Below are 20,198 nucleotides of genomic sequence, written 5' to 3'. Positions count from 1 at the left end.
CAGTGCGAGTATTACGTGATCGTCCAGTCGAACAAAAGTGAAGTCTTGAGAATGGCCATCAAGCGAGTGAACACGTTGAAATTGACCTTTAGAGAAGTGAGGAATAAGCCTACGTCAAATGATCTACATCGCTGGATAAGTACGAAATTGAAACTGAGGCCAGAACAGGTTGTAAGTATAGAAATAGACAATTATAGGAAATGTGTTTATGTGAAATTTTTGTGTAAAGTAACGAGTGAACAGTTATTACGCGAGTCGAAAGGAGTGTATTTGTATAATGATGATGATGGCGAACATGAAGTGATAGTGACGTGGGCAGATGAAAATCATGTGATAGTGCGGCTACACGTCGTGCCGAGCAAAATGTCAAATGAAGCAATATATTCTGTATTAACTAACTACGGACAGGTGATCTTCCTTGATGACGAAACGTACTCAAAGGACCACATATACCCAGTAAGAACCGGAAGAAAATTGGTAAAGATGAACTTGTCCCTTTCGATACCTTCATACGTTACGATCAGTGGCGGCCGTTATTGGGTCACGTACAATGGTCAAGAGCGTAAGTGTTCCTACTGTGATGCAGTCGATCATTTCTTTAACCAATGCCCTAGATTCCAGAGGCCAACAGCACGCACAAGTGATAACTCGTACGCAGGGAAAGTGTGACCCGCCCCATTTAACCTCAATAACGCTAAACAAGTGATACACAAAGAGCAGACAGTACTTTCAGTTACAATAAGCAAGACGCAAATTGAATCAACTGTAGACGCCAGTTCCGATACAATACAGGATGTCCCTTCAACGCCGACCGAAGAAAACAGCACCCTGCCTAGTATTAGAAATTCTGTAGATCCCATGGAGGTTCCAGTATCTCCCAATGACGAGACTACAATCAAAGTATCCATACTACGCAGATGACTCCTGGGCCTCCCCCATGGCGCAGTGGTAGCGTCATTGCCTTGTAATCGAGGGGTCCCGGGTTCGATACCCGGTGGAGGCACAAGTGGTTCGGATCCCACTTTAAACTGTAGGTCCAGTCCCGATTAGCCTTACTGTGCATAAAGTGAACTTAAAACAGCAACTCAGCAGATGACTCCTGTCGAAACCATCGAGAACTCACCACCAGTAGATGCAGTTTCTTCGCAGACGACAAACATGGACCTGACTCTAGAACCCCAATCATTGCGACCGCATCTTCACCCATACTGGGAAAGAAGAAAAGGAAGAAGCCACGTAGCACAGACCCGAATCACACCCACCCGGCGAAGAAAACGATCGAGCAGTGTTCATCATAGACCAGTGAAGTATACCCTGACCCAAAGTGTGCCCATGAGACCGGAAACAACCCTCAACCCCACGATGACGAACAATATAAATACTGGCTCTCTAGAAAACCTTTAAGTGCATGCAATGTTCTGGTTGTTTATATCATTAGTGTGCTATATGACGGCTCCCGTGTATCACTTTGCCACACTAAATCTGAACAAACTATCCTCTAGAGTCAAACACCATGCCTTAACCGATTATATAAATCAAAGTGGCCTCGATCTTGTTTTCCTTCAAGAGGTGATTTTACATGTGGCCACGACTATACTATATACAATAATTTCACATACAACGCCACAGGTACTGCCATCCTGGTACGACAAGGTATACCTGATAACAAAACCATCATGCATCCATCTGGGCGAAATACGTGCGTCGAAAGAGGTAAAATCTGGTTTTGTAATATTTAAGCGCCTTCAGGAACAGTCGCCCGCGAAGCACGAAACACTTTCCATGCAACAGAAGTGGTGACAGCATTAGGGGGCAAGCACAAACATATTGTCCTTGCTGGGGATTTTGACTGTGTTACGACGACAAGATTAATGTCCAGAGTTTAACTCATCCCTTAGTCTCTCTACTCTGGTCGAGGCCTTTCACCTAAAATATGTTTTGGGAAACCAAGCACCCACCGCTAGAAGGATTCACCTTCATACGTCCAGACTCGGCCAGTCGATTAGACCGTTTAGTACCCAAAGTGTCATCTATAAAGATTTTCCCCGCTTGCTTCACCGACCACCTCAGTGTGCAACTAGACTTGGCAATCGACGCCAAAACAGCAGTTCGGGGACGGGGATACAGGAAACTTAATAGTCGGATTCTTCAAGATGAACAATTTCGAACAGCCTTCAAACAAAAGTGGAAGGAATGCGAAAATATGAGTAGGTGCCAAACTGACATCATTACATGGTGAGACACGTTCCTGAAGCCGTGAATCAAGCATTTTTTATAGCATTCACACGTATGACTCACACGGATTTCTATAAGAAATACAACTTCTATTATCGCATATTCCACGAGTTGACGACACAACTAATACGGGGCGACCCAGTCGTGCAGGAACTGAAACGTATACAATCGGTCCTACTGAAGATGTGCCACGAGCGAATTGTAGGTTTCGTGGTGAGAAGTCGTCTCCCAACGGTTGATCGCCAAGACAAGCCAGTATTGCCCATGCAAGCGCAGAACAGCGAAGTGGGAAAAGGAAACTCATAACGAGACTGCAACAAGGGGACGAATGGCTCACACAACTCTCAGACATTCGTGCATGCCTATATGAACACTTTGCAGCACAATTTAAAGCACCCCCGGCATCCCAGGGGGAAGAAGAACACGTGTCATACATCGATATCCCCACGCTATCAGGGGAAGATGAAGCAATCTTAAACCAACCGTTCACTAAGGAGGAAGTGGAAGCGGCCATCCAACATGCACAAAAAACATCACTTTCTTATGTGCCGATTACAAAATATTATTAACGCGCCGACTAGAACACTATGCAGCTACCCTACTAGGCCCCATCAATTTGTGCACGGAACTAATGGTAATATAAGTAACGTCCTCACAAGCATACGAGACATCGTTACTGTAATGAATGAAGCCCTTGACTCGGATGTAGCTCTAGTGGCCCTGGACTTCAAAGGAGCATTTGACTCATTGTACCATCATTATCTATTTCGGCATTTAACTCACGTTCGATGCGGAGAATCCTTCGTAGAAGTGATAAAGAGCTTATACACCCAGGCTCGGGTACATTTGTGTGTAAATGAAACATTATCCTCGCCGTTTGTTCTTCAACGCTCTGTTAGGCAAGGTTGCCCCTTTTCTGTACAGTTCTTAGCCCCTTCCTACACAAAATAAATCAAAGACTACGAGGAATACAAGCATATTGCATGACCAACAGAGTTTTTGCATACGCCGACGATGTAACAGTGGTAGTGCGTGATCACCTAATGGAAATCTTGGAACAATTACGAGTAAATACAGGCTTGTGCCTCAACCTGAAAAAATTAAAAATTCTGCAATTGGGGACAATGGCAAGGAGTTGGACAGAATCTGTCCCAATGACCGTGACGGACGTGTTGAAAGTACTCGGGATCCACTTCTCGAGAAACCTGGTCGAGACTTCCAACCGCACATTTCAAGCAATAGTGCCAAAAATACAAGCGGTATTAAACATGAGCCGACTCCGCCAAATGTCACTAAGCGCTAGAATCAAATATGTAAACACTTCTTATGCTTATGCACTCTCGAAACTATGGTATGTGGCGCAAATACTACCCGTGCCTACCCAAACGACTGCGAGAATCCGGAGAATGATCACACGCTTTTTCTGGCACGGTCACCTGTTCCGTGTAGCTCATAACACACTATACCTACCAACTCGCCTTGGAGGACTAAACGTGCTGAGTATCGATCGACAAGAGCAAGCCTTATTTTTGCACCGCCATATCACCATGATAGTTCAGCATCAAGATAGCATCACGGCTCGTGTGCTACGCTCCATGATAGATGAAGTGGAATTATGTGCCCCAATTTACCCAGGTGTTATACAATAAATTTCTCTATTTACGAACAACCATAGTAGAAATTTGTTAAATGTTGATGCTCCTTCCAAATGTGGACCCTTCTGATGGAACAGTCCAATCTCTATCAAAAATGCTGCAAACCAGGATGAAACATATTCCGCGTATTGTCCCATTATTCCCCAATGTGCGCTGGAACATCGTGTGGAGAAACATAGCGGCGACCCACCTCCCCAATCGAGTGCGTTCCATATGGTACTTAACTGTACACGATGCTATTGTCACTAGAGTACGATTGCAGAGATACCTTATGGCACACAACTCCCATTGTACCAAATGTGCACAAGACGACATCTTTGTGCATCGACTGACGGCATGTGTGACAGTTGTGGAACATTAGAAACACCTCAAGAAGTTACTTGGAATCATATGCCGCCGAACCCCGAACGACTTCACGGTGAACCATATATTAACTCCAGAGTTTCAGTACTTTCCTCTCACAAGAACACGTGCAGTGCAATTTCTCATAGAACATTATGTTTATTATGTGATTGGCAACCAACCTCATGTACAAAAACTGTCATTCAAATTCTATGCTAGTGAACAATATTATCAAAAGGATCAGATAACCTGTAAAGCTTTGTATGCAAATTTCTTACATGTGATCCTTTGAAATTCACGGCCAAATGCAAAATCTGAGTAAGTAATAGCTTCTTTCAATAAAGAAAATAAAAAAAAGTGGTTATAGCAATGGCACGGTATGCCAGAGACCCGGGTTCGAGTCCTGGTAGAGCCTGCATTTTTCGCTGAAAATTTCTACGTATTAGCTCTTTTGCATGAGACTTTTCCGGGCAGAGTAATATCCAGTTTTGGTGATTTACCATGGCCGGCCAGGTCCCCCGATTTATCCGCTCCAGATTTCCTTTGGGGATATATGAAGTCATTGGTTTCTGGGAATAAGCCACAGATGTTGCAGCAACTAAAGGACAATATTCAGCATGAAATTGAAAACATTTCCCCGCAGATTCTATCCAACACCATGAAAACGCAATAAAAGGAGCCCAAATTTGCATCAATTCGAATAGTGGTTATTTATTGGATGTTATCTTTAAAAATTGAGGACATAAAACTTACAAGTATCAATAAAACTTTGACACAAAAAAACTACTTTGTTTAATTTAAAACCCAAGCTATAGGCTAAGAAAATCAAGTGATGACTTTTGCCCCACCTTGTATTAGTGCAAGAAGAGAGGATATGCTATTTTTCACCTATATGTTTCTTATTTCAGAGAATCTAGAAAGGAAATTTCAGTGGAATAGTAAATTCGACCTTATATATCAATGTGTGTAAATGTGATAAGTAGGGATCGGATAATAATTATGCATTTTGCATATTGCATATGAAAATGCATATTTAAGGATTTTTTTACTAAAATGCATATTTCATATTCAGGTGCATATTTGTATAAAAATAAGTTGATGTTGTGAATATTTTTGTTATCCACAACCAACACCGAGCATAGGCTATACTGTATTTTTTCTTCTCCTCGCTTCTTTTCTTTTCTTTATCTTTTCTCTGTCTTTCTTCTCTCGACAACTTCAAACACGTTACAACTTCAAACAAGCATCAAAATTATAGAAGACGTTAAAGAGGCCCTCGCCCAGGTTGAAGATCCTGTGTATGTACAGAAATTGGATGCAGTATTGAAAAAGAACAGTGGGTATGCAACAATGGTGCAAGTTTGCAAAATTCTGCATACAAATGGGTAATGTGTGGATGATCTGGAACTTGATTTGTCTGACTATGTTGCCCTAAAATACAGTCCACTTGAGTCGTGCAAAGTGGAACGTGTGTTTTCTGAATATAAAACTATTATAGCTGAAAACAGAAAGAGTTTCAAGTTCGAAAATTTGAGGCATGTTGTTATCAAATGCAATCATGATCTTGATCTGTAATGTATTGTGTTTCATTTAACGCAGAACCATATTAATTGAAACAAATCTGTGTAGCGAATGAGTATTCAGAATAATGCATACCCATTGCCTGGCATGTAATCTTTCATAGTTTGTAATATACAGCATTTATACATTAAAGGGGTTTTTAAAGTGCATATTTAAGTGCATATTTTACACTTTTAGTGCATATTTGCATACATATTTTGCGTTTTTTTAGTGCAGAACTATCCGAGCCCTAGTGATAAGTTAGGTATTCAAAATGTATTTTTAATGTGAAACAGTTGAACATTTAATAACATAGACTCACAATGCTGTAACATAATCAGCGTTAAAATTTTGCAAGGTTTGAAAGGTTGACACATTTGAAAGAAAACTTCACCTTAACAGCATGAGAAACAATTTCCGCGAGGCTCTTCCCTTCGCGACACTGTTGCCAAGTTAGCTCCTTTGGAGCCAGATCTGTCTCTTTCTCGCACTCGTTTGGCTGTGATCTGACGCGCCCGCCCCCATGCTCCACTATGATGTCATCACTGGCTCCGGCCCACATAGACCAACTTTTCGCATGAGTATACATTTTGCACGTGACGTGATATTGTTATATTGGCTGCTTCGCCCCACCCACCTCTTACCTCCAAAGCTACTTTTTTAAGCGCCGTGGCTGACGTGCAGATGACATTTTATTGTTATCCGGAATTTTTTTCATTTTCGATTTTATGCGACCATCGTTGGATTATTGAGATGGGTGATGTCGCTGGATCTAGACGGTGAAAACTAAGAATAAATTGTCATGACTTTAAAGTTAACGGTAATAGCAGCGCTTCCCGTCGCTTTGACACCGAAAATTACGATAGGAGGCACTTTATCCAGCCTTCGTAAATGTAGCTCCTGGAAAGTTAGTGTTAACTCCATTTAATGTAAAAATTAGCTCTTTTATGGGCATCAGGTTTGGCAACACTGCTAGAATGCCCGTAGGGAGCAAGGAGAAATGCATTGCGCTTATGGGAGTACTATTTTATTTTCTATCTTGGGAATATAAAACTTCCTATGGCATAAACAATATATTAACGGAAAGAGGACAGATTGAAGATGTAATTGACAGGCGGAAAAGTCGAAACATCCATTTCATTAGCCGTAACTTGAAGTTGAAGTTGATTCCCCATAATAAATACATAGGGTTGAAAAAATTCATATTCATGATATTTTTCAAATATCGTATGCACGTGCAGACTGCACAGTGAGCAGTGGTACTGTAGCGTTTTAAGAGGAGCGGAAGGGAGGGGGGGGTGATGAGCGAGGAATTAGGCTTCGTTTGTCGGTGCAGTGGAAAAGTAACAACGCAGTGTGATATTGTAACCATGGCAGAAGAAACAGGGAGTGGCTCAGTGTAAAAACGGTCACCTTCCAGTGGAGTATTTTTTAATTCTCAACTCAAGAGGCTCTCCCACTCCTTCTCTGCTGCTTGCTGGCCTTGAGGTGTGGTGTGCAGGCGAGATGCTCGCACTATATAAAATATTCGATGGTCTCCACAAGAGCAAGCGTGTTGGTCGAGCCTGCCTGAACGAGTACATTGTCGCGCTTATTCTAGCAAACATGACCTCCAAAGAGAGGATCTTTGAAATATGGCAACAATTACGACGAGTATTCTCTTTACTTCTTTCTTGTAGCCGTAACTAATTTCTAGTTTTATTTTCACACCCATCTTTACAATCCACATATTCACGTCTTTATAATTTCTATGTTTCTCTACCGTTTTCTTCTAATTTTATTCTTCACTCCATTTCTCACTTCTTTCTATCTGTTTAACGTTTTCATCTCTCCCTCTCACTTTCTCTGCTTATGACTTCTGTAATGTATTAGCCATCTCGCTGGCCGAATGCGGAGAGTAGTCGATTCACGGTCTTACTAACAAGTGTTCCCTGTTCGAGGCCTGGCCTCAACATGAGTGTTACTTTGTCCCATCAGTTTAATTATGGTTGTTACAATTAGCCAAAGTCACATGAAAGCCATCTAAAAATCAGAAAACATAAAATACAAAGGTCGTTCAAGGTTGATCGAAACTTTTATTTCAAGGGGAAAATTTGAAAGTCCTACAAGCACCCCACTAGGTGAGTTCTTTTAAAAAATAGTTCGTCTGAGCATCCTGCCATCGCTGCCATCATTGTGTTAGTTCCCTGAGTCCTTTGGCGTAGAATTAAGTTGACTACTGTCGTAGACGCAGCAGGACTCTTCACCTCTCTTCAATTTGTTCCCTCTCATATGATCTTTAAGCGGCTCAAACAAATATGATAATCACCGAGGGCCAGTGGCGGCGATTATGGGGGCGAGGGGGTCGCTTGCCCCCCACCTTTGCCTCCGCACTATTCTAAATTTTATCTACGAAGGGAAATATTCTGTCTTTGCCCTCAACCAGTGTACGAACCTTGCCCTCCCCCCCGTTTTAGAACCAAATCGCCGCCACTGCTAAGTCCGGAGTGTAAGAACATGGAGCAATACCTTCTCGGAGAGTTGATGCTGTCAAATTGACCATGTGAGGCCGTGCATTGTCATGGTGAAGAATGGCATTTCCAGATAACATCCCCGGTCTTTTCATGAATTGAATTGAATTGAATTGTTGTTTTAAGTCCACATTATGCACAGTGAGGTTAATTGGGATTGAACCTACAGTTTAATGTGGGATCCGAACCACTATGTGCCTCCACCGGGTAGGTCTTTTCTTGAGAATGGCATTACGTACGACACCCTTCATCAGTGTGCAGTGTGCAGGATCACTGGGCATAAATCACTACCCTTTCCCCAAAAATATACACATAAGGAACATCTTGCATGTCCCAGTCGTACAAATATGCCCATGCGGTTCATTCGTCAACAACTAGTGTTCTTCACCAAACTGTTAACATCATTCCTACACTCTTGCCCGTGATATCTTTTGTTCCCCATACTGTGCTTGCAATCTTCCCAAAATTTCAGGTGGGTTCAGATTCTCCTTCACAAGGAATATGATCATACACCGCTGCTCCACAGCTACTGACACGCTACTTGCTGCCATTTTTGCTAACACTACTGCGCATGTGCCGACTCACGAAGGATGAAAGTATATCCTCTGGCAGTTTTAGCGTCATCAGGCTATTTTTCTCTTTTATATGCACAAATATCTCGGTAAATTTGAACGACCCTTGTACAAAAGGGTGTGTTTATTTCTCTTCTTCCTCTAATTCTCTATCGCGTTTTTCATCTCTCCTATCCGACCTCCTTGGCGGAGTAGCTATCGCGCCGCGCTACGATGCCAGGGCTTCCTCGTTCAAGTTCAAACCCGAGCATGTGTTCTTCGTGAGTATTGCTTCATCTCATCGTCGCGATTAACAAACATTGGCAGAAAAGCGACGCTAAATAACACGAAGTGCAAAATTTTTTGCGGTCGCTCAGAAAGCAAGACTGTAATTTCAGTTCTACAGGAAAGAACAAGTTTGCAAAGACAATGCAGAAATTTCAATTCACAGAAGAGTCTCTGTTGGCTCAGAGAGTCCGCTGTGAGCAGTAAGAAGGATGAGTATCCAAGATAGAATCAATTCTTACAAGGTTAGCGGAAGATGAGCTGGGCCAGATTCGGGAACAATGTCCCATTGTTGCGGGAACAAATGACAAGAAATGAAATCTCAAGGATGAGTTATCTCTGATTTCAACGAATCCGTATTATGGGACAAAAGGACGCAAGGGTCTTTTGTTGTGGAGCCGGTGATATGTTCGGTTCGTGATTCGTAATGATGCTAAGGTCTTTCAAAATGGAAGATAAGGTAATAACATTGTTACCGACAATTTCGTATGCTTGTAAAATCATTGTTGGATTTCGGACATTTTTGCATTATAACTCAGAAAGTTTTGTTAATATTTTTTTATGTAATTTGTATGTGATTCCTCCATCTTGTACTTCAGACATCTGAACGGGAGAGTCAGGTTACTTAAGGAACATCTCCAGCAGACTGTATGAGTCCAGTTAGCGAGTCTTCCGAGAGTGTAGAGCTTGGGTAGGTATAGGTGTAGTATGTCTCCACATTGGAAGAATGCCTCCACATTGGTGTAGTATGTCTCCACATTGGAAGAATGTCTCCACATTGGTGTAGTATCTCTCCACATTGGAAGAATGACCCCAAATTGGTGTGGTATGTCTCCACATTGGAAGAATGCCTCCATATTGGTGTAGTATGTCTCCACATTGGAAGAATGCATCCACATCGGAACAATGTCTCCACATTGGTGTAGTATGTCTCCACATTTGAAGAATGTCTCCACATTGGTGTAGTATGTCTCCACATTGGAAGAATATCTCCACATTGGTGTAGTATGTCTCCACATTGGAAGAATGTCTCCACATTGGTGTAGTATGTCTCCACATTGGAAGAATGTCTCCACATTGGTGTAGTATGTCTCCACATTCCAAGAATGCCTCCACATTGGAAGAATGTCTCCACATTGGTGTAGCATGTCTCCACATTGGAAGAATGCCTCCATATTGGTGTAGTATGTCTCCACATTGGAAGAATGCATCCACATTGGAACAATGTCTCCACATTGGTGTAGTATGTCTCCACATTGGAAGAATGTCTCCACATTGGTGTAGTATGTCTCCACATTGGAAGAATATCTCCACATTGGTGTAGTATGTCTCCACATTGGAAAAATGTCTCCACATTGGTGTAGTATGTCTCCACATTGGAAGAATGTCTCCACATTGGTGTAGTATGTCTCCACATTCCAAGAATGCCTTCACATTGGAAGAATGTCTCCACATTGGTGTAGCATGTCTCCACATTGGAAGAATGTAGGTGTGATATGTATGTATGTTTCAAGTTCTTTATTTGTGCGTTATCTCCACTTTACTTTCTTGTTAACCACGTTAGGTAAGGTTAGGTTAGTTTAGGTAAAGGAAACATACAAAAACAAGATGTGTATGTTTTATTTACCTAACCTAACCTACCGTGGTTCACAATGACGTATCTAGAAAAAATGTGCAGACATACTGCCGTGATTAAATATGGAGACATACTACACCTATACCGCGTGGGTAAGAGGGCTAGCGATAGGTGTTTGAGATGGCGTCAGCGGTTCAACGGCTCCAAGTACCCATATATTAGAGGATAGATGAAACGCATGCTGGCAATTTTCGGAAAAGTTGCCATTCGAGATCCCAGGCTTCCGCGTCGTGGTTAGAAGCCCTACCGACTTCGTCGCCGTGTCGCACTTTACCTTCCATGGTAATCACTAGTGCTCGGAAGTTAATGAACTAAAAATATAAAAAAACGTATTAAAAATAACCCATTTCTTTTTCAAAATGACCTAAAAATATTTATCACTTTTAAAATTAAAGCTTTGTTTTATAAATTACGAGAGAGTAGTTGAATAATTTGATAAAACCCGTTGTGTGGTGGTTTAACCTACCGAAACAAAGGGTCAAAAGCAATTAAGTGTTAATGCAGTTTTCTTTAAATGCACGGCAAGGTTTGTCTGTATATGCCAATCACCTACTTGCAGAGTTGGCTTTGTACGATACTGTAGTGGCCAGTATCGAAAAATACAGTTGTGTTTCGCGTAGATCACATCATTTTTTTTGTATTGTGACTAACTTTACTTTAAAACCATAGATTAAAGCGATGATAGTGGCCAGCAAGAAAACCTCAAAGTAGGCTTCACGGAAAATACCGGGTGATCCGTTTGAGATGTCAGAAAAGTAAACCGTTGTGTACAATAGGTTAATGTACGTATCTCTGGGCAGTTTGTTGTAATATATGCAGAAAGGATGTAAGTTTTGAGTGAGTGCAGGTTTATATACTTCAGCCATGTGGCTGTACTAGTGTGCATATAACACTCGAAAATTTCACATCCCATACGATGCATTGTGCGCTGTTGTGGAGTGACACTATATTTATCTACCATGAACTCTAGCGCCACGCGGCTGAAGACTGTAAACCTGCACTCACTCAAAACTTACATCCGTTCTGCATATATTACAACAAACTACTCAGAGATACGTACATTAACCTATTGTACACAACGGTTTACTTTTCTGACATCTCAAACAGATCACCCGATATTTTAAGTTTGCTGGAGAAAAAATAAATTTACCACAATTAATTATATAATCCATTTTCAAAGATTTCAGTTAAGAATAAATTAAATATGTAAGTCATGCAAGCAAATGCATTCAAAAATTCAGGAAAAAACACGGAAGGAGCAAAAAAAAATCATTAGTGATAAGAAAATTGCAACAAAAACTGCAAAAAATACTGAAAAATGAAGTTAAAACAAAAATGGTCGGAAAATGCAAAACATTTTTTTTTCTAAGTGAAGGGAAATAGACTACTATCAGGTTTAGCATTGTCTTCAAGGCCCAGACAAAAATATGATTTTTTCATCAACTTCCGAGCCGTAGTAATAACTGAAACAGAGCAATCATAAAGTGGCGCCAAACGACCATTAATATTATAAACGGGAAGATCTTGCTAGTAAACAACACAACAACGAAATTAACCGCATCACATTTGGCTTCTTATTCAATCAGCGACACCGCCGCCAGGGAACAACACTCGCGTCCCGATTAAGTTTTCGGAGATTGGTGGAAGGTAATTATTCGGTCAAGGACGCCAAACCTTGGGCGTACTGCTCCGTCGTATTATACGGCGGAGGGGCAAAAATCTTTGTGTTCTGCGGCTGAAGTGCTGCGTCAATTTGCTAAGCGAGGCATCACCGAGAATTTACCAACAAAGCAGAGCTAATTACGAAGTTTAGAGGCGGCGGGATGATAAGCAACGGGGCAGCGGCGTCGTGAAAGGAACGCTTGTCAGTTTTTCCTGCGCAAGCGTGCGCTTAACAACCGAAATGCAAATTGGGGAGGAACCGTGATGAAATTGGAAACTAAAGCCGGATTACCCTCTAAAGACCAACATCCTGGAGATATTTACAAGTGCGGTAAACGGAAGAGATGTGCCGTGTACTGGAATTGCTACAGAAATTACTCTGAGTGGAAAAATTGTGTAACCTTGAAGCATATGCAACACGCAGTACCGCTGTTCGTTCGCGAATGCAGCAATTTAAGGATAACCGTTGCATTTCTCGAGGTGTAACATGTTTTCCTTTGCTCTATGCCTGTTAAAAGTGAAGTCAACTGGAAACGTCTAAATTGATGCACTTATTGTGGTTATAGAGTTGGATACGTGAGACTATGGACAAATATAGCATTAACTCAAGAAATGTAAAATATTACCTTGGTAATAATGTTAACTTTACAAGTTTATAACTGTTAGGATACCCTGTTTTATCACTGAAGAAACCTCACATCACACCTTTCGAGGAGAATATCAAGACGTTACCAGCCTTCTCGGAGGCATAGCCGGTCCTAGGGAGAGGCAACTCGAGCACTTGCCCGATTGTTTTGGATTGTTATATATTTGCTAGATTATAAAACAAATGAAATGTTTGAACATACAATTAAAAATATACAAATTTTACTGAAATAATATTCTGTACAAAGTACTATAATATATAAAAATCATGTTCAAATATTTCAATTATAAATAGTTAACATGCACAATTCATTTCATTATAGAATATGATGAAGTGAAATATTATTTTATGTGAACAGTGTAAATTCACTTCAGCATTCAAAATTCTAAGAAGAGTAAAGAAAAGAGAATTATGATAGAGAAAGCTGTTTCATATGATTAAAAATTGTCACTTTGATAGTTAAAATCAAAGTTTCATATTGAACACAGCAAGATCCGTAAGCCGAACCAGTGGCACATCGGAAATGAAAAGACACCCTAATTTAGAAACTCTCAATAGCCTCATATAATTCTTGGTTTTAACCTTCAACATGTTCTGCTTGTTTCTCTTGGGTGATAATATGAAATATATATTAATTAATTGTTTATTAGTTTCAATAATGTTGATATTGTGATTATATACCACACCTGACAACCAGTACTTCAGACTAAACAACACAAATTTCTGATTTTTCAGATCTCTGAACAATTTTGGTTATAGGCCTCACGTAAGGCCCGCGCCCACCTAGGTCTGGCTGGTTCTACTCGGAAGCCACCTCAGACCTTGAATTAACCTTAAGCCATTGGACGAAATATCGTAAGAATCAACACTACGTGTTAGTCAACACTCAATACAACTTCCACTATTGGTAGTTCTATATAATTTACACTTGTATAGAAAACAGCAGGGGGTGCTCGTTGCTATGGGAAGTACGTATGCATTACGTCATCTGGGAGGATCGGGTTTGACGGTGCTCGTTGCTATGTGCAGTAAGTTTGGTGCGGGGTACATTTAGCTACTAACACGTCGCAAAAATCGGAACAAGCAGGTTATTGATTTTGTCGCATTCGGTATATTTTTATTGTAATATTTCTCTTGAAATGAGATTGTTTTGTTCATTCCACCTATAATCATGCCTAATTGTGCAGTAACAAGCTGTGAGAATTATAACCAAAAAAGTAAAGGAAGTGATATAAAATATCATAGATGTCCAGCTGATAATCGTGTAAGTAAACAGTGGATTCGTGCTTGTGATCGAGAACATAATATTAATATTAAAAATGCGAGAGTGTGCAGTGCCCATTTTTGTAAAGAAGACTATGTGCGAGATCTAAGAGCAGAACTTCTGTGTTTGCCAACAAAGAAAGTACTGAAGGCAACTGCAGTGCCATCACTAAAATTACACCATATTACTTCAGTGCAAAATAATAGAGAATGTGGTGTAGCAAATTCTCCTGAACCTTCCTCTTCAAAACATGTATCATTTTTAGGATGTGCTGATAAAGACTGTGGAGATGTACGCTACGAGAGGTGTGAAATAAGGAAACGTTCCTTAAATAAGCTAAATACTATGTCGCCGAAAAAAATAAAAACAGACGTAGGTACAGAAACTGCTAGCAATGTTTCATTGTTGGAAAACACTATTCATCTCTTACAGAAGAACAACACACGTTTACATAAAGAAATTAATAAGTTAAAGATTAAGAACAAGCTCTTGCAACTTGCTTTAACCAAAAAAACTAAACAAGTTCAAAATCTTCAACATAACCTAACAAGAGCAAGAAAACTCACGAATATCTTGGGGAAAGTGCTCAGTGACACTCAAATACAATACTTAGTGCACGGTAAAACGAAATACCTATGGACTAAAGATGATATAAGCAAAGCGTTGACTCTTCGAGCCGTTTCAAAAAAATGTTAGGTTTATATGAGAAATACAGTTGGTATACCTTTACCTGGACTTTCTACGTTAAGAAGATGTGTGTCGAATTCATTTCGTTGCCGGCCAGGTATATTAGGTGATGTTTTGCAATTGATGAAATATGTGTGAACTCTCCCTAATTGTAAATCACATTACACTAATAATTTGTTTAAAAGTTTGTTTTATTTAATTTCGTATTAATTATGTTCGGGTCTCTGAGTTCCATATTTTCGGAAATTTTACGTACAGGAGGATGAGGAAGTAGAGTGTAAGATTGGCATTTCGTGCTACAAAATTTGTGTTGTAAATAAAACCCCAAACCTTGAAAACGCAAGTCCAGTTTGTAATTTCCATAAAATGTTAATTTTCGATATCAAAGTGAGGTTGTACGTACAAGTTACCGCGCTGATAAGTTACAGTTGTGTGAAATCGTTTTGCATATTAAAAGCTATAATACGTGTACGTGCAAGCGAAGAGCGAAAGTGTACAAATACGAATGCAACATCCTTAACTAGCCGAAGCTACTCGAAACTGGATGCTAAGAACACCAAACCTAATTCACCTAACCTACTAATTCAAGCGTACAGGAAATGATTTACGAACACAGTAAATTTAGCTCATTGATAATATTAAGCAAAGCCAAAGCGAGATGCAAAGGACAACACGATAAGCTCACGTATAGTCAGGAGAATGTTGCCACTATTACTGCATTTTTTTTGTTTTGTTTTCAATTCCATACAATTTATATTTCTTTGCGGTGGACAAGCCAGGTAATGGTAAAAATCAAACAGTAATAATGCCTTTGAGGATAGGGCGTGAGATGTAGAAATTTCATGAAATCCCTAACATGACAACGGCAATCTACTTCTGGCATACATACAGTCATATAGTACACATGTACCGAAATCTTGTCATGCGATTTTGTGTGTAATGAAGAGATTATCACCCTGCAATCTAAAGTTGGGCCAAATTACGAATTCAAAGGACATAATTAATTCTTCAGAGAATAGTTTTTCTATTAACTCTGTCCATTTAATTGATAATCATTAATTCGATTTAACTGGATGTTCACTGACATTAGGTTAATAATGTTGATAATTATATTTCTCCCTTGTATGTACATGTGACATTTAGAACAGGTTAAGATAATATATCTGAAGCATAAATGAAAATATAGCAAATAAGTTACAAGAAATCACAATGAAGGCCTGTAGAAGGGTATGAATCGTTAAATAGTAAAATTTCATTTTTGGACTTTGTCTTGGATTTTCCTATTACATTTCCAAATACATTTTAGTCGTCTATAACCAGGAAAAACTATTCTATATGCCGAGCTCGTGGCACAAGTATATAGTTCGTCAACTACACCACAAAGAGCTTACTGTTTTAAAGAAAATTTTCCACGAAAGGAGAGTATGACATCCATTGTTTACACTGAGTAGAAAGGTACAAAATCATCCACATTATATTTGTGAAATATTAAATAGAACGAAGTAGTAAAACTTCATTAATGGGCATTATATTTATTTCATACAATGCTAAATATCGTGTGCATAATGTTATAAAACCGGAATATACATTTTATTCAAGAAGTGTAATTTCCTTCACTGTCATTAGAAGGCAATTAAGTAGTGGGATTTACGATATTATAAACCCAAGAAAGGATGAACCCCCCTCAAGCAGATTTGGCTACACTTAAAACAAGCTCAACATGAGCATATGAGCTTTTTGCTCAAGTGTGGAACCCTGCCTAATCCAAGATTTTTGTAAAAATGCCCTCGGGAATTTCCTGAGAAAGGATGAGCCCCCTCAGAGTGATTTGCCTATACTTATAAAAGGCACTTCTGTGAGATTGTTGTCCATAATCCTGTCAAAAATATGCCCCTCTTGATATTTTTTTTGGCTACACTTAAAAGTAGACCACCCACACCCACATACACACCCATATACACACCCACACATACACATATTTACTTCTGGTTTAAGTTCAATTGGATACCAGCTTCAATTTGTATATCTAGTATTAAAAATAATATAATTCTTCTAGAATTGCTCTGTGACCCTCTCATTTCTTACATCATAAACATATGATTTTTCTCCTATGAGAATAACACTACATATGGTGTCATCAGGTAATGCCTCATGGAATTCACAGATAATTTTAATATTTGTTCTGTCATTCACCACAACTTGTTTTCTTTTTGAAGCATTGATTACAAACATGGGTCTCTGTGCTTTGAATTCATCTGGTGTGTAATACATGTCAGTATTGCCAGTAGTGACCCTTTTGAAGGATGTAAATGCCTCATATAATTTAAGGAAATCATCCTTGGACATGTCTAAATTGTAATTTTCTCTAGGAAATACCTCATTTCTGCCATTTTTAAGATATATGTTCTTGATGTTGCAGCTATCAAATTTACTTGAATTTTTTTCCTGATTGTTGTGTCTTCCAGTCTGAAACAATACCACTACAAAATCAGGCATGTCATATTGTATGCTGGAGAATGAATTTGTGGCATCAAATTCATAATAAGAACCAGTTGCGGGCTTCTGTACACATTGATATGTATAAAATTGTAGAGGAATCTGTGGATTTTTTATTATATCAGCTTTGTATTTAAGAGCATAACTGGCCTCATACTCAACAACAGGGATTCTTAACTCCATAGTCTGAATAATGCATTTGCCTGCATCAGGTAGGGTATTGGGCAGAGCTTCCCCTGTAGGGTTTATTGCACTGTACCTCATCAAAGCATTGTTATCATTTGCAGCTCTTCTAAATGTGATTCTTAAACCCCCCTTCCACATAATTTCTTTGTAATCTGAGAAGAATCCTGGCAACAGGCGCATGGGGAACAGCACTGTGTGGTTTTTAGATAATATCTTATCACCAGCCTCAAATCCCCCGATTTTGTAATATGAAGCCTCGGTTTTGGATAATTTTAATGTGGCCAAAGCTGTGGAGGTAATGCCGGGATAATCCGCTCTGTTTATAACAACGCCATGCTTTCTGATCTCAATTTCAGAGAAGAGATGTGGCACAAAATTATCTACCAATCTTATATTTGAATTTGCCGGGTAATCTGTACCATCGAGCTTTACAACATCAAATTTGATGTATAAATCTGCTCTGTGGGGGTGAATAAATCCATCCCCTACATCAAGATCAACCTCAATCTCTGTGTTGGGTTGATTTAAATTTGCAAATGTCCTCCTGTTTGGGGGGAAAGATTGAAGCTCATAACTCTCAATATTTTCCATTTTCTTCTTGTATGTATTTTTATTTAAATGTTAATCTCTATGATTGCAGTTGTTGTGGCTCCAGCAAAATCAACTAATTCTTCTTTTTCATTAGTGACCATCAATTCAATATTATCTATTCTATTATGACACACAGGGAAATATAATGTTGGGGATGGATTGTAGATGATGGGCTCCATGAATTCAGAATTAGGTTTGAATGTTGCAATGATGCCTGTTTGTTTGTGAGTGCCTATGCCATTTGATTTGGTGATCATACCCTCAGCCACATTACAGTGAATATTCAGAGTCTCTATGGCTAAGAATTTAGGTATATTAATAGCAGTGTGTTTGATGGCTGGTTCAAGTTTTGTGTTGTTCTCAAAGCCCAACAGCTCTCCTATAGTAGCCAGATCCACTGTTTCTGTAGCAGATACAATCTCTACTCTGTGAGTGACAGAATTTTGACTTAACACTATACCTCTGGGTAATTGAACATTTAGAGTGGAGAGATTATATTGCCCTGGACTGATGACAATTTTTTGATCCCCTACTGCAATTGTATTGTTGTGGTGTGTAATATTGGGGATTAGGTACATGCCATAAAATGCCCTGAGAGCTATTGTTTTGGGATACACTATGTCATCATGCAATTTGAGTTTCAATATTGAATTTTGGCTGGTGAGATGAAATACCCCCATGATGTTTTAAATACCACAAGGCCTTTTGAAAATCTTCAATTGATGGTTTATTTATTTGAGTCATATATCTAAGAACTGATAAACACAAATGTCCGCAATTAACATCTCTGAAGTTTTGAACACGGGCATTATTGTAATAAAGATTAGCTGAATTTAGATATTTTATTAAATTTTCAGGTGGAACACCTCCAAATGAATCAAATACAAATGCCTCATTGTTTAAATATTTAAGATAGCAGATCCAGTGAGTGCCCTGATTTTTGTACTTATCCAAATTAACAATGCCACACTCTTTGTTGAGTGGTTGTTCTGGCAAAGAATCAGACATGTACACACCTCTAAAATTTTTGATGCCCAGTGGCTTGATTAAAGCTTCAATATCTTGGTTTGTAAGCGGCTCTTGTTTTTTTTAAACTTATTCATGGCTCTCTTAACACCTTTGCCTTGTTTCTCCATGGCCAGGTTATGGCGCTTCTGCTCATCTAATTCTGCCCTATTCTTCTTGGCATCTATTACTGTTTTTGCTATTGCAGCTGATCCCCCGGCCAAGCTCCCCACAGCCCCGAGAGCAGCTAAGATGGCAGGGATGGTAAATATAAATCCCCCCACATGTGATTTTTTTCTTGATTGCTGTAATTTTTTTAATTGGGGGGTGCTAAGTAACAATTTCATACCATGCCCCTTTGCAATACAAGAATTTTTTTTCTTGCGCTGCTTTTTGGTCAAAAGACTGTCAATAGTTTTAAGAGATTTGAGACCTGCATAAGGTATTTGATACATAACACCCTTGGCCTTCATTGTAGGTTTATTATATATATATTCACAACCCCCACCCCAATTTTTGTTTGGTGCTCATAGCTATGGTGGTTCCCAATGCTGCAATTTTTTCACTCAAAGAAGCATCTTTGCTTACAAATCTACCAAATGCAGCCTCTTTTAATTTCTTGTCTGCAACATGTCTCTTGTCAAGATCAGAATGTGTGTTGTATGCTATGTCATGGTCTCTACAAGCAGCATCTAAAGGATTAACACCAGGATCACCTCTGTTCAATCTATGATCCAATTTTGTGCCTGGACCACAATACTGATAGCCTGGAATGTGTAGTTCAAATGGCAGCTTGTTTATAATGTCATTAACAAGGCCCCGACCCTCAGAAATATTCCAAAATTTGGGGGGTAGAGTATTAATAATTTTTATGAGATATCCAATCC

Source organism: Lepisma saccharinum, chromosome 5 (assembly GCF_977018435.1).
Source record: "Lepisma saccharinum chromosome 5, izLepSacc3.1, whole genome shotgun sequence".
Taxonomy (NCBI): Eukaryota; Metazoa; Arthropoda; class Insecta; order Zygentoma; family Lepismatidae; genus Lepisma; species Lepisma saccharinum.
This window is presented reverse-complemented; position numbering follows the sequence as displayed.